The sequence below is a fragment of the Chiloscyllium plagiosum genome, unplaced genomic scaffold, assembly GCF_037043375.1.
Source record: "Chiloscyllium plagiosum isolate Xiang-an unplaced genomic scaffold, Cpla_swu_hap1 HiC_scaffold_2, whole genome shotgun sequence".
In the NCBI taxonomy this organism is placed as follows: Eukaryota; Metazoa; Chordata; class Chondrichthyes; order Orectolobiformes; family Hemiscylliidae; genus Chiloscyllium; species Chiloscyllium plagiosum.
Window position 1 is genome coordinate 113,650,389 of NW_028270140.1, and position 12,298 is coordinate 113,662,686.

The window sequence follows — 12,298 nt, forward strand, 5'->3', positions numbered from 1 at the left end:
ATCTGTTGGTGTGCAAAGGTAGTAGTTTCTCAGATTAGTCAAGCTGTACCTTGTTGTCCACCTCATGGAGTTAGAAAGTGAGGTCTGCAGATGCTGGAGAGCAGAGATGGAAATGTGTTGCTGGAAAAGCGCAGCAGGTCAGGCAGCATCTAGGGAACAGGAGAATCGACGTTTCGGGCATTAGCCCTTCTTCAGGAAGCAGGAGAATCGACATTTCGGGCATTCCTGAAGAAGGGCTAATGCCCGAAACGTCGATTCTCCTGTTCCCTAGATGCTGCCTGACCTGCTGCGCTTTTCCAGCAACACATTTCCACCTCATGGAGTTAGTTCATTAATAGCTGCTCCTCGTGCAAACTGCTGCAGCAGTTGGGCATAGACTTACATTCATCTGATCTTCAACTGTTTTACAGTGACCGACTACCAGCCATGGTGCTGGGTCATCAAACATGTGTTATGTCCCAACCATACAGACCTGCTGGCACCTACATCATTCCACTTTGCTGAGAGTAGTGCAGGTACATTAAGTCTTCAAGCTTCCACAAAGTGGAATTCTGTTGCATGTAGAAGAATTCAGTATTGCAGGTTTTACACAATCTTCAATTCAAATCTTCAGACACCACTAGCTGCCACCATATTATGCCTTCTATCACATAAACACACCAGCCTCAAACAGGATTGATGAATTAACTGGGTGGGTTCTTTAATTAGAGTCATAATTATTGGAAGAAATTAAACAAAAGCAGCAATATCTGGGTGACTAGTTAACTTGTTTGATCTCTAGAAATGTTCCTATCTTCTGCTTGATGGTCACATGAGTAGATACATATAATCCTGCCTGATGATGCACAGCAATATTAGAAATGTTCCACACAGGTATCAAAAAACAAAACCTATCAACAACTTAACCAATATGACTATAAACACAGTAATCTAATTAAAAATAAAAACAAGGTCAATTTTCAACCTAATTGCCAGGCATAAATTTGACATTGTGGATTGACACTACATAATTCTCATTTCCAGTTACTCAAAGAGTGACTGTCAGCTAGGATAAGATGCCAAGATTTTGAATTTATTCAAAGCTGACAACAGTGACAATATAAACAATTGCAAATGGGATAGTAGCATCCTTTCCTTTGGAACTTAGCTTGTCATATGTTTCTGATTTAAGATGTTCTGAGATACAGGTTTGTGCAGCAAAGAAAATAAATGAAATGATTGTATCTGGTTCAAAACTACTTGGATTACAGAGTGCGCTGAATGGTCTTTATTCCTTCCTATATTCCTCAAAATCATATTTACAGATTTCAGGAGTTTACTTACACATTGTGATATGTGTTCTTAACTTCTTTTTCTTTTTCATACACACAGGTTAGGCTGGAAAGAATAGATTTGTTCACCTTGAAGCAAAGAAGCTTGAAGGCTGATTTAAAGGAGATGTACAAGATGATGAAAGAATTTTAGGAGGACTAGCAAGGGAAGGGAGGACACATTGAATGTAGGACTCTTTGAAGGACAGAGAGTCACACAATTACGTTCCCACCCCCCCAACCAACCTTCTCTGCTCTAAGGTAAACAATCCAATGTTACACACGCATGCCCATAAATTCTTGAAAGCAGAATGATAGGTAGATAAGTTTGTAAAGAAATCATAAGGCATACTTGCCTTCATTAGTCAAGACAGTGAATACAAGAGGAGGTTGGGTATAAATGAGCTGTCTGAAGTCTAGACGGACTGGTGTGGTTTTCCTTAGAGCAAAGAATGCTGAGGGTGGAATCTGGTTGAGGTGTTCAAAGCTCTGTGGCCATAGACAGGATAGATAAGAATGAACATTTCCCATTAATGGAGGGATCAATAACTACTGGGCACAGTTTTAAAGGAAAGGTTCTGGAAGTTTCAAGAGTATCCAGACAGTTATAGGTAGTGGAAGTCCTGGAAATTACTGCCCAAAAGCGTGGTACAGGTGTAACCCTCAAGACATTTAGGAAGCATTTAGACGAGCCCTTGATATGCCATTATGTACAAGGTTATTGGCCAAGTGGGAGAAAATAGGGTGAGAAAAAAATGGAAGTTTGATGACTAGTGCAAACACAATGAGCTGTGCAGTAAAAACTCTGTGACTCTATGACACCAAATCTAATATAGATAAGGAAAAATACATTCTCATTTTCATGATACAAAGACAAGTGGGGCGGATTGAAGATTTTGGGCAAGAAACAAAGGGAGAATGTGAAGAACAACATTGTTTAATGCAGTAAGTTCCAATTACCTAGAACTTAATGCCCAAGTTTACCTGGTCTCTCTCCCTCTTGTTGTCAAATCTGGATCCTGTTCTCTCTTGTGCTGAATCATCTAATCCTTGCTCTCTCCTGTGTTCTATCTGGTCCCTACACACCCCTTGCATTGCTTCATCTGGTTCTGGCTCATTCCCTTTCTCTTGCGCTGTTTCAAATGGTTTCCACACTATCTTTCTCCTACTGCGTTATCTGGCTCCTGCTCACTGTTTCCTCACAGCGCTTTATTTGGTTGCTGCACTGTCTTCACATAGTTTAATCTCATTCCCACTCACGTTCCATTTCGGCTGGTTTCCTTCTCTTCCTCTCTCTATTTTATCTAGTTCCATTGTCTCGCTGTCATACTATTATCCAGTTCCTGCTCTCTAATTTGGGTCAAAAGAAAGTCATTCTAATGGGGAGCCATGCTGAGTTCTAGTTCTGGAGAAGTTGAATCTCATAGCTGATTAGCAAAAGCCATTCAGTTCTTTACTAAAGACATGTGAAAAACCAGTGTGATGAGTAGAATGGACACCAGATACTAACCATTACTGTGGAGCAACGAGATATCATAGGCACAAACAGGTACCAGCTTTAAAAAAAGTGATGTTTTATCTGCAAAACAGAAGATCATTCTTGAATATGTGCAGAAGTAAGCAACAGTTACAGAGCAGCATGAAGTGAAATAGCAACTCACACAAAGAAATTAGTTAAGTAGAATAGGTGACAATAGAAGAAAAGCCAAAGGTATTCCTTGGAGGAGTAGATGATCCTGATTTTTTATTTTGCTAAGTCACTATTTATATCAATGGTTAGCTCACTAATCTTAAACTCAATACAGGGGCAAAGTGTATTATTAGATACATATCAGTGTACATTAACAAATTGTGTACCAGGACTGAAGAAACACTGTGTACAACTGACAGTAGTGCAACTACATAGTTTAGGAGATAGAACACATAAGATTATAGGTATGCTGCAAGCAACTCTTCAACATAACGGCTGTCAGACAGTACAGAACTTATGGCTTACCACCATCTCAATCAAGAATTTTCACTCGAGTATGAATGTGTGTCTTGACCTCAATCATTTTCAACTAGTGGAAGGAATAAAACTAGTTAAAGTCAAAAACAACTAGTCAAGGAACAGCCAGTGCTGGAAAAAGTGATCAAGGAATATTTGGTTATGAAACAGCCAGTAATGTAACAGATGGACGAAGTACAACTGGAAGAAGATTTCATAGGGCTCATTGGAATTATGGCATAATGCAAACAGAAGCCAGAATTCATTAAAGTTAGCTACATTGCTCTGATAAATTGGTTTAATAATGTAAGCAAGGTGGTAAGCCATACGACTAGACTGGATTGGCATAAATGTTTTTCACTCTTACAGTACTAATACTGAGGAAAGTTCAGGTTGCAAGAATTGCGAAAATTTGTAAGAAAACATGAGCAATCAAACTATTTTTCTATTTTTTCCGGGGAGGTGGGGCCCTTTGCCAAGACCACCATTTGCTGCTGGTCTCTAATTGCCCTTGAATATTGTTTTTTTTTTTCCATTTCAGAGGCCAGATAACAATCAACCACATTGCTGTGGATCTGAAATCACAATTAGGCCAGATTCAGTAAAAATGTCAGGTTGCTTTCCCTAAAGAACACTGATGAACCAGATGTGTGTTCATAATCAACATCCGTTGCATGACACCAATGAACTTAGCAATTGAATTTGAGAGAGAAAGTGAGGACTGCATATACTGGAGATGAGTTGAAAAGTGTGATGCTGGAAAAGCACAGCTGATAGGCAGCATCTAAGGAGCAAAAGAGTCGATGTTTTGAGCATAAGCCCTTCATTAGGGATGTGGGTGGTGCGGGAAGGGGGCTGAGAGATAAATAGGAGGGTAGGGGTTGCGGGGGGAAATAGCTGGGAATGTGATAGATAGATGCAGATTGGGGGGTGATTGTGATAGGTTGGAGGGGAGGGTGGAACGGATAGATTCCATCAGCTGCCTCAATGGGACCTGAACCACATTCCCTGAAGCATTACTCTGGCATCTTTGGATTACTTGTCCAGTGACATAACTACTATGCCACTGCCTCCCCTGAATAGACAAAGGCTGCATATCTCACTTGAGCTCATTGACAGATCTTTAACATAATTAGGAGCACAACACAGTCTACAATGCTGCCTAACTTGGTGTCATTAGCAATTTTGAATATGACGTTCTGTGCCATTATCCCCAAGTCATCAATAAATAATGTGCATAATCGAGGCGCTAACACAGATCACTCTGGAAGACCATTAGACATATTCTATCAATTTGAATACTTACCCATTATTCCTACTTTATGTATTAATAGGGGATTTTAACTTTAACATAGATTGGAAGAGGCAGATAAGCACCTGTCAAAAAAGTAGTGTATTTCGGTCATATGCTCACAATTTTCTACAGCAATATTTCCTGGATGTAAAATGAGACAAACAATATTAGGTTTGGTGATGATTAATAAACTGGATTTAATTGTGTTTGAACATTTATCAAATAATGATCATAACATAATCAAGGAAAATTTGAGAGGTAGAGACCCTGATGCCTTACTACACCCCTTCCATTAAATGCCTGATGGGAAAGGTTGAGGACTGTCTTCCTACCTTGTGGCATCTTCAGGATAAATTTCCCACCTCTCAAATTTTCTTTCCTACTATACATTGACCCCAATCTCACCAGACTGCCTCTGCAGGAATTATTAAATTCTACTCATTGAGTAAATTGAATTTGTTTCAAATGTCTGTCTGGGCTTCTCATGCTTTAATATAATGTATTACTTAACTAGCAACATTTAAGACTAAATTTCACTCTGTATTTTCCATCCCTTTGTAATAATCCTTCAGGAGCTGTTGACCACAAATGCTAACTAAAACATTTCTACATCTGTATATTGTCCATTCTGTTATTCAGAGTGTTATCAAATCATGGACTACATTCAATTCTTTAATGAAATGTGCAACTCAAATATTCCAGTTCAATCTCTGTTTAAACATTGGTGTAATACAAATATTGCAAATATTATGGATAGGGACATGCCAGTGCGGACCAAAGGGATCTATTTATCAATGACTTCACTTTCTTGAAAGATATTTTCAGAAGATTTTGAAGAGTTTTAAATAGCTATTGCAAGTTCAAATATTTTGTGTATTCATCTAATTAAACCATTCTGTAATATTTACATCATTTATGAAAACAGAAAGCTAATGGTCAGTTTTAGAAAAAAAACCCACCAGCAGGAGAGAAGTTTTGTTTTAGCTATGATGAACCGAGAGGAAATGTCCCAATGCAGACGAAGATCAGAAAACAAATTGCACTAAGAATTTTTTAACACCACATAGTAGAATCAACCTGGAATGTCATAGTGATCTGCACATGTTATAAAAGAAATGTATCCTTTTGATTTTCCTCACCAACCACCTGCATATACTTTTGCAGCAACTGGAGTTAACCATAAAGATGCAAAATACTATCTTATGAGATGGTAAACTGTAAAAAAAGAGAACTGCAAGAAAATAAAACCAGAAGTAACTACTGGCCCAGTTTTTGCTTTGAGAATAATGTGAAGTTCATACTGCTCACAAATTATGGAGTAAATCAGATAGTCTCTTCTAGGATTAGAACATATATGGTTGAACAAGGGATTCAGTGTCACAGTCTCTTCTTCCTTCACAAGTTGTATAGTACCTTGTAGATAGGTTCAGCAATGAACATGAGGAAACAGGATGGAGTACTTACCAACTGAGCAACCAGCAACAGTTAAGGTTGAAACACTCAGATCAAAGTGAAATTTTCACAGAATCATGGAATTGTTATGGTGCAAAAGGTGGCCATTCAGCCCATTATATGTGCATTGACTTGATGAACATTTTGGAGAAAGTGAGGACTATTGATGCTGGAGAGTCAGAGTTGAAAAATGTGGCGCTGAAAAAACACAGCAAGTCAGGCAGCATCTGAGGAACAGGAGAGTTGGCATAAGCCCTTCATCACGTGGAAGGCTAATGCCTGAAATTTCGACTCTCCTGCTTTCCTGAATATTTTGATTTAGTGCCAAACTCCTGCCTTTTTCCCATAATCCTGAACATTGTTTAAATGGATACAAATCATCCAGTGCCCGACTGAATGCCTCAGTTGAACCTGTCTCCACCACACATCCAGGTAACGCTTTTCCAACCTGGAACACTTGCTATGTGAAAACGTTTCCCTCTCAGCCCTCATTTGCTTCTTTTCCAAAAGAAACTTTAAAACTGTGCATTATATTTCCTGCTCCTTTTATGAGTGGGAACAGGTTCTTCCCATCTACTCTCTCCAGATTTCTCGTAATTTTTAAAACTTCTATCAAATATCCCCCAGCCTTCTTCTCTCTAATCTTTCCTAATAACTGAGGTCTCTTATAATAGGAACTACTTTCGTAAACCTCTTCTGCACTCTCTTCAATGAATCCACACCCTTCCTACAGTGTTGCACCCTGAATGATACACAATACTCCAGCTCATGTTTAACCAGTGTTTGATATAAATTCAACACTGTCTCTCTGCTTCTGTACCCTATTAATGAAATTTAGAATATGTATGTTTTATTAAAAACTCTATTTATCCTGCCCCTTCTCTCTCTATTCATGCACATGTTCATCTAAGTCAGCTCTTTTGGAGCAGTACGCTTTATTTTAGATGTTATTTTATGTTCTTTGCATCAAAGAGTTTCACCTCACACTTATCCATTTGTTCTGCCATCTATTTGCCTACACGGTCCTCCTCAGTTTACAATTTTTTCTTGTTTTATGTCATTTGCAAATTTCGAAATTATCCCCTGTAGATCTTTATCATTTATATATACTAGGAAAAGCAAGTGTCTCAATATGACTAAATACAAACCTTCTTCAAACATGAAAATTACCTCCTAACATTTACTATTTCCTATCACAGCCAATTTTGTGTCCACATTGCTACGGTATCTTATATTCCTTGACCTTTAACTTGCTTTTCAAGGCTGTTGTAAGGTTCTGGATTGAGCAGGTTTTGCAATTCCATGTACACATCAACCTTCACTCATTACCTCTTCAAGAAACTAACAAAATAGACACCATTTTCCATTAACAAATCCATGCTGACTATTCCAAATTAACCCACATTTTTTTTCCATTTGACTAGTAATTCTCTCAAATAATTGTTTATAGAAGGTTTCTCACCACAGGAATTTTTCTATATTTCTATGTACTGCCATCCTATTAACTTCACGTACAACAGCTTATCTCTCCCACCTTTTTATCAGTTTTAAACCATTCTACGAATAGAGTTTCCTTCTGTCACCTTGGCCCAGCCAGCATTTACCTTGCAAATGTTTGCGTAAAATATTTATTTAATACCTCAGCTTTTATCATGTGTAAATCCCTTTTTTGGTCACTAATAGGCTCGATGCCTCTTTTTACCGCCATTTTACCATTAATGTGCTGATAGGAGACTTGGGATTACATTTATGTTTGTTGCTAGTCATTTTTCATAATCCTTCTTTGCTTCTCTTTGATTTTCCACCTCCCTCCTGTATGCGGTTTGCATTTCAATCGTAAGTGTGCTTGTTCTTCTTTAATTTAATTTCTATCTCCTTTGTTACCTAAAGAGCTCTGGATTTGTTTATCCTCCCTTTCTCTTTTGACAGAATATACCTTAATTGTGCCCAAACCATCACCTCTTAAAAAAATGTGATTAATATTATTTACTGGCAACCATTTCTCTAGCCCCGAGAGTGTAATAATTGCACAGTCTTATTCCTTTAGAATTTATGGCAAAGATATACAAAAATCTTCTTTTTACGCAATCCCTGTCTTTTATTTTTCTCTCTTAATCCCATATTTATTTCTCTCAATCCTTAGATCATTTTCAGTACATGATTCATCCATGAAATTTATACTCACACTCATTTACATTATGTTATTCTCTTAGATCCTCAGTCACTACCCACAAATGTTGTCTTTTCCTGTTCCTCTCATAACTCTGCTTTATTTCCTTTCAACGGATGACAGTACCTGGTGACAGGCAAATATGTGACTGGGGGTAGGGAGGAAATGGCCCTTGAATTGAATAGTCTTGCTCCAAGAGGCTGCAGACACCACCAGTGACTTGCCTTTGAGCGCATAGGCTTCCAGGCACACTGGTACACAGACATGTTGAGAGCTGTAAATCCTGTGGAGGAGGTCTTTTCTCCTTCCAACTGGATCTAGTTGTCCAACCTCTTGGCCCTGGGTGAAGCTCATGGCTGATTTAAAAAAAAGCAGTTGAGGCTCAGTGAAGTGCTGAAGAGATGAAGGACTTTACAAGAAACTGGGCAAGAAAATTCAAGCAGTGTTAGCAGTGATCTGAGATAATAAGTGATATCAGCAGTAGCTTCTTACCTGCCCAAGGCTGGAGCTCCTCAGTTTTGTTGTTCCAAGTCTTTCCAGTTCACTAAGTTTAGTTAAAAAATTCTCCATACTACGTACTTACCTTGATGATCCTGATAGTTTGGGAAACAGATACTCTTTCTGATAAAGACTAAACTGTAGGTTCAGACTGTACTCAATTCCCTATTTGAGCACTTTAATTACTTATCCAATAGCTAAACGAGAGTTTTCTACTCTTCAATCTTGTCACAGTGAAACCCGGACAACGGTGGGATGATTTTAACCCAATGGCATTTTTAGGGGATTTAACTTCTCAAGCACACTTCTGATGTGACTGAGTGACTCTTCAATCTCACACACTCTCTAGAAGTCCATTTCCTGAATAAAATACACGATGATGGCAAGTCCAAGCTCAAAAACCTGCAAAAATTGCCATTTGTCAGTGTCATTAAGTGCAGGTATTATTTCCTTGCCATTCACTGCAAAATTTAAACATTACCTTAAATTTATTTCATGTTGTGGATATCCTCACCAGAAATACACTCTGATATAATGCAATTTAAATATATTGGTTGCTGCTAACTTATGAGCAAAAAAAAACCATTATAAACTACTTGTGAAATCCCACTAGTAATGCTACATACAACATCTAGTTGAGACTAAAGCAGTTAAGTGAGTACCTTAGAGTACAACAATCTTCATTATTAAACTTCACCCGAAAACTGATTGTACGTATTTTTCACTTAATTTGATTGAAAATGTTGGTAGTGAATTGCGAGAAAAGGAATTTGTGGAATGTCTACAAGATGGCTTTTTGGAGCAGCTTGTGGTACAACCTACTAGGGAACAGGCAATACTCGATGTAGTGTTGTGCAATGACCTCTTCTTGGTGAAATCATGCTGACTTTGCCCTAATTTACCATATACTTCCAAGTATTCAGAAATCTCAGACTTGATAAGGGAGTTTAAAGTGAAGGAACCCTTAGAAGGCAGTGATGATAAAATGGTGAAATTTACTCTGCAATTTGAGAGGGAGAGGTTGAATCAGAGATAATAGTATTACAGCTGAATAAAGGCAATACAGAGGCATGAGGGAGGAGCTGGGTAGAATTGATTGGAAGAGGAGCCTAGCACGAAAGACAGCAATGGCAGGAGTTTCTGGGAGTAATTCAGGAGACACAGCAGAGATTCATCCTGAGGAAAAAGAAGCTTGGTACAAGAAGGATGAGGCAACAGTGGCTGAATAGGGAAGTCAGGGATAGCATAAAAGCAAAAGAGAAAGCATATAATGTGGCGAAGGGCAGTGGGAAACCAGAGGACTGGGAAGCTTATAAAGACCAACAGAGGCTAACAAATAAAAAGGAAGATGATTAAAATTTAGGGTAAGCTAGCCAGTCATATAAAGGAAGACTTAAAGGGTAAAACTGGGCATTGGGCCACTGGAAAATGATGCTGGAGAGACAGTAATGGGGAACAAGGAAATGGCTGAGGAACTGAATAATTACTTCGCATCAGTCTTCACAGTGGGAAACACGAGTAATATCCCAAACATTCAAGAGAGTGAGGGGGCAGAGCTGAGTATGGTGGGCATCACCAAGGAGAAGGTGCTAAAAAAACTGGCCTGAAGATGGATAAATCACCTGGACCAGATGGTCTACACCCCAGAGTTCTAAAGGAGTTACCTGACGAGATAGTGAAGGCATTGGTAGTGATTTTTCAGGAATTGCTAGAATCACGGAGGGTTCCAGAGAACTGGAAAATCACTAAAGTGACACCCCTGCTTAAAAAGGGAGTAAGGCAAAAGACCGAAAATTACAGACTGATAAGCCTAACCTCAGTTGTGGGTAAGATCCTGGAATGTATTGTGAAGGAAGAGATTTCTGAATACTTGGAAGTGTATGGTAAATTAGGGCAAAGTCAGCATGCTTTCATCAAGGGGAGGTCATGCCTGACAAATCTGCTGGAATTCTTTGAGCAAGTAATGAGCAGGTTAGACCAAGGAGAGCCAATGGATATTATCTACCTGGATTTCAAGAAGGCTTTTGATAAGGTGACGCACAGGAGGCCACTGAATAAGGTAAGGGGCCATGGTGTCAGAGGCAAAGTGCTAGCATGGATAGAAGCCTGGATGTCTGACAGAAAGCAGAGATGGGGACAAAAGGGTCCTTCTCAGGATGGCAGCCAGTGACAAGTGGTGTTCCACAAGGCTCAGTCTTGAGATCACAACTTTCCACTTTATACATTAATGATCCAGATGAAAGAACTAAGGGCATTCTGGTTAAGTTTGCAGATGATACAAAGATAGGTAGACAGACACTTAGTATTGAGGAGACGGAGGGTTGCAGCAGGATTTGGACAGGTTAGGAGAGTGGGCAAAGAGTGTGGATGGAGTACAATGTTGGAAAGTGTGAGGTCATGCACTTTGGTGTGAAGATTAGAGGCATGGACTCTTAATTGGGAAGAAAATTCAGAGGTCTGAAGTGCAAAGAGACTTTGGAGTTTGTGTCAGGATTCACTCAAGGTAAACTTGCAGATTGAGTCAGTAGTTAGGAAGGCAAATACAATGATGGCATTTATTTTGAGAGGACTTGAATATAAAAGCAGGACTTGAAGATAAGAGTACCTCTGAGGCTCTGGTCAGACTACATTTGGAGTATTGTGTAAAGTTTTAAGCCCCATATATCAGGAAGGATGTACTGGTCCTGGAGCGTGTTCATGAGGAGATGCACGAGAATGGTCCCAGTAATGAAAAGCTTAACATATGAGGAATGTTTGAGAACTCTGGGTTTATACTCGATGGAGATTAGAAGGATGTGGAGGGGGGGGATTCTAACTGAACATACAGAATATTGAATGGCCTGGACAGAATAGATGTTGGGCAGATGTTTCCATTGGTAGGAGAGATTAGGACTCGAGGACACAGCCTTAGAGTAAAGGAAGGACCTTTTAGAATGGAGATAAGGAGAAACTTCTTCAGACAATGAATGGTGAACCAATGGAATTCTTTGCCACAGAAGGCTGTGGAGGCCAGGTCATTGAGTATATTTAAGACTGAGATAAATAGGTTCTTGCTTTTCAAGGGGATCAAGGGTTCCAGGGAGAAAACAGGAGAAAGCTTATTGGCCATGATTGAATGGTGGAGCAGACTTGATAGGCTGAATGGCCTAACTTCTGCTCCTATGTCTTATGATCTTCAGGTTGTTGTTTACTCCCATATGGCTGCTCTCTCATCAGAAAGAAATGACTGCTGGTAGTCGATCCTGAGGGTCAGCACAACTCAAGCAAAGTGGAGAGGTCAAGGAGGCAAAATCTTCACGGTAACCTCTGCGAGTCACAGAGTCAGAGATGTACAGCACGCAAACAGACTCTTAGGTTCAACTCGTTCATGCCGACCAGATATCTTAACCTAATCCAGTCCCATTTGCCAGCACTTGGCCCATATCCCTCTAAATCCTTCCTATTCATATGCTCATCCAGTTGCCTTTTAAGCTGTAATTGTACCAGCCTTCACCACTTCCTCTGGCAGTTCATTCCATACACGCACCACCCTCTGTGTGAAAACGCTGCCCCTTAGGTCCATTTTAAATCTTTCCCCTCTCACCCTA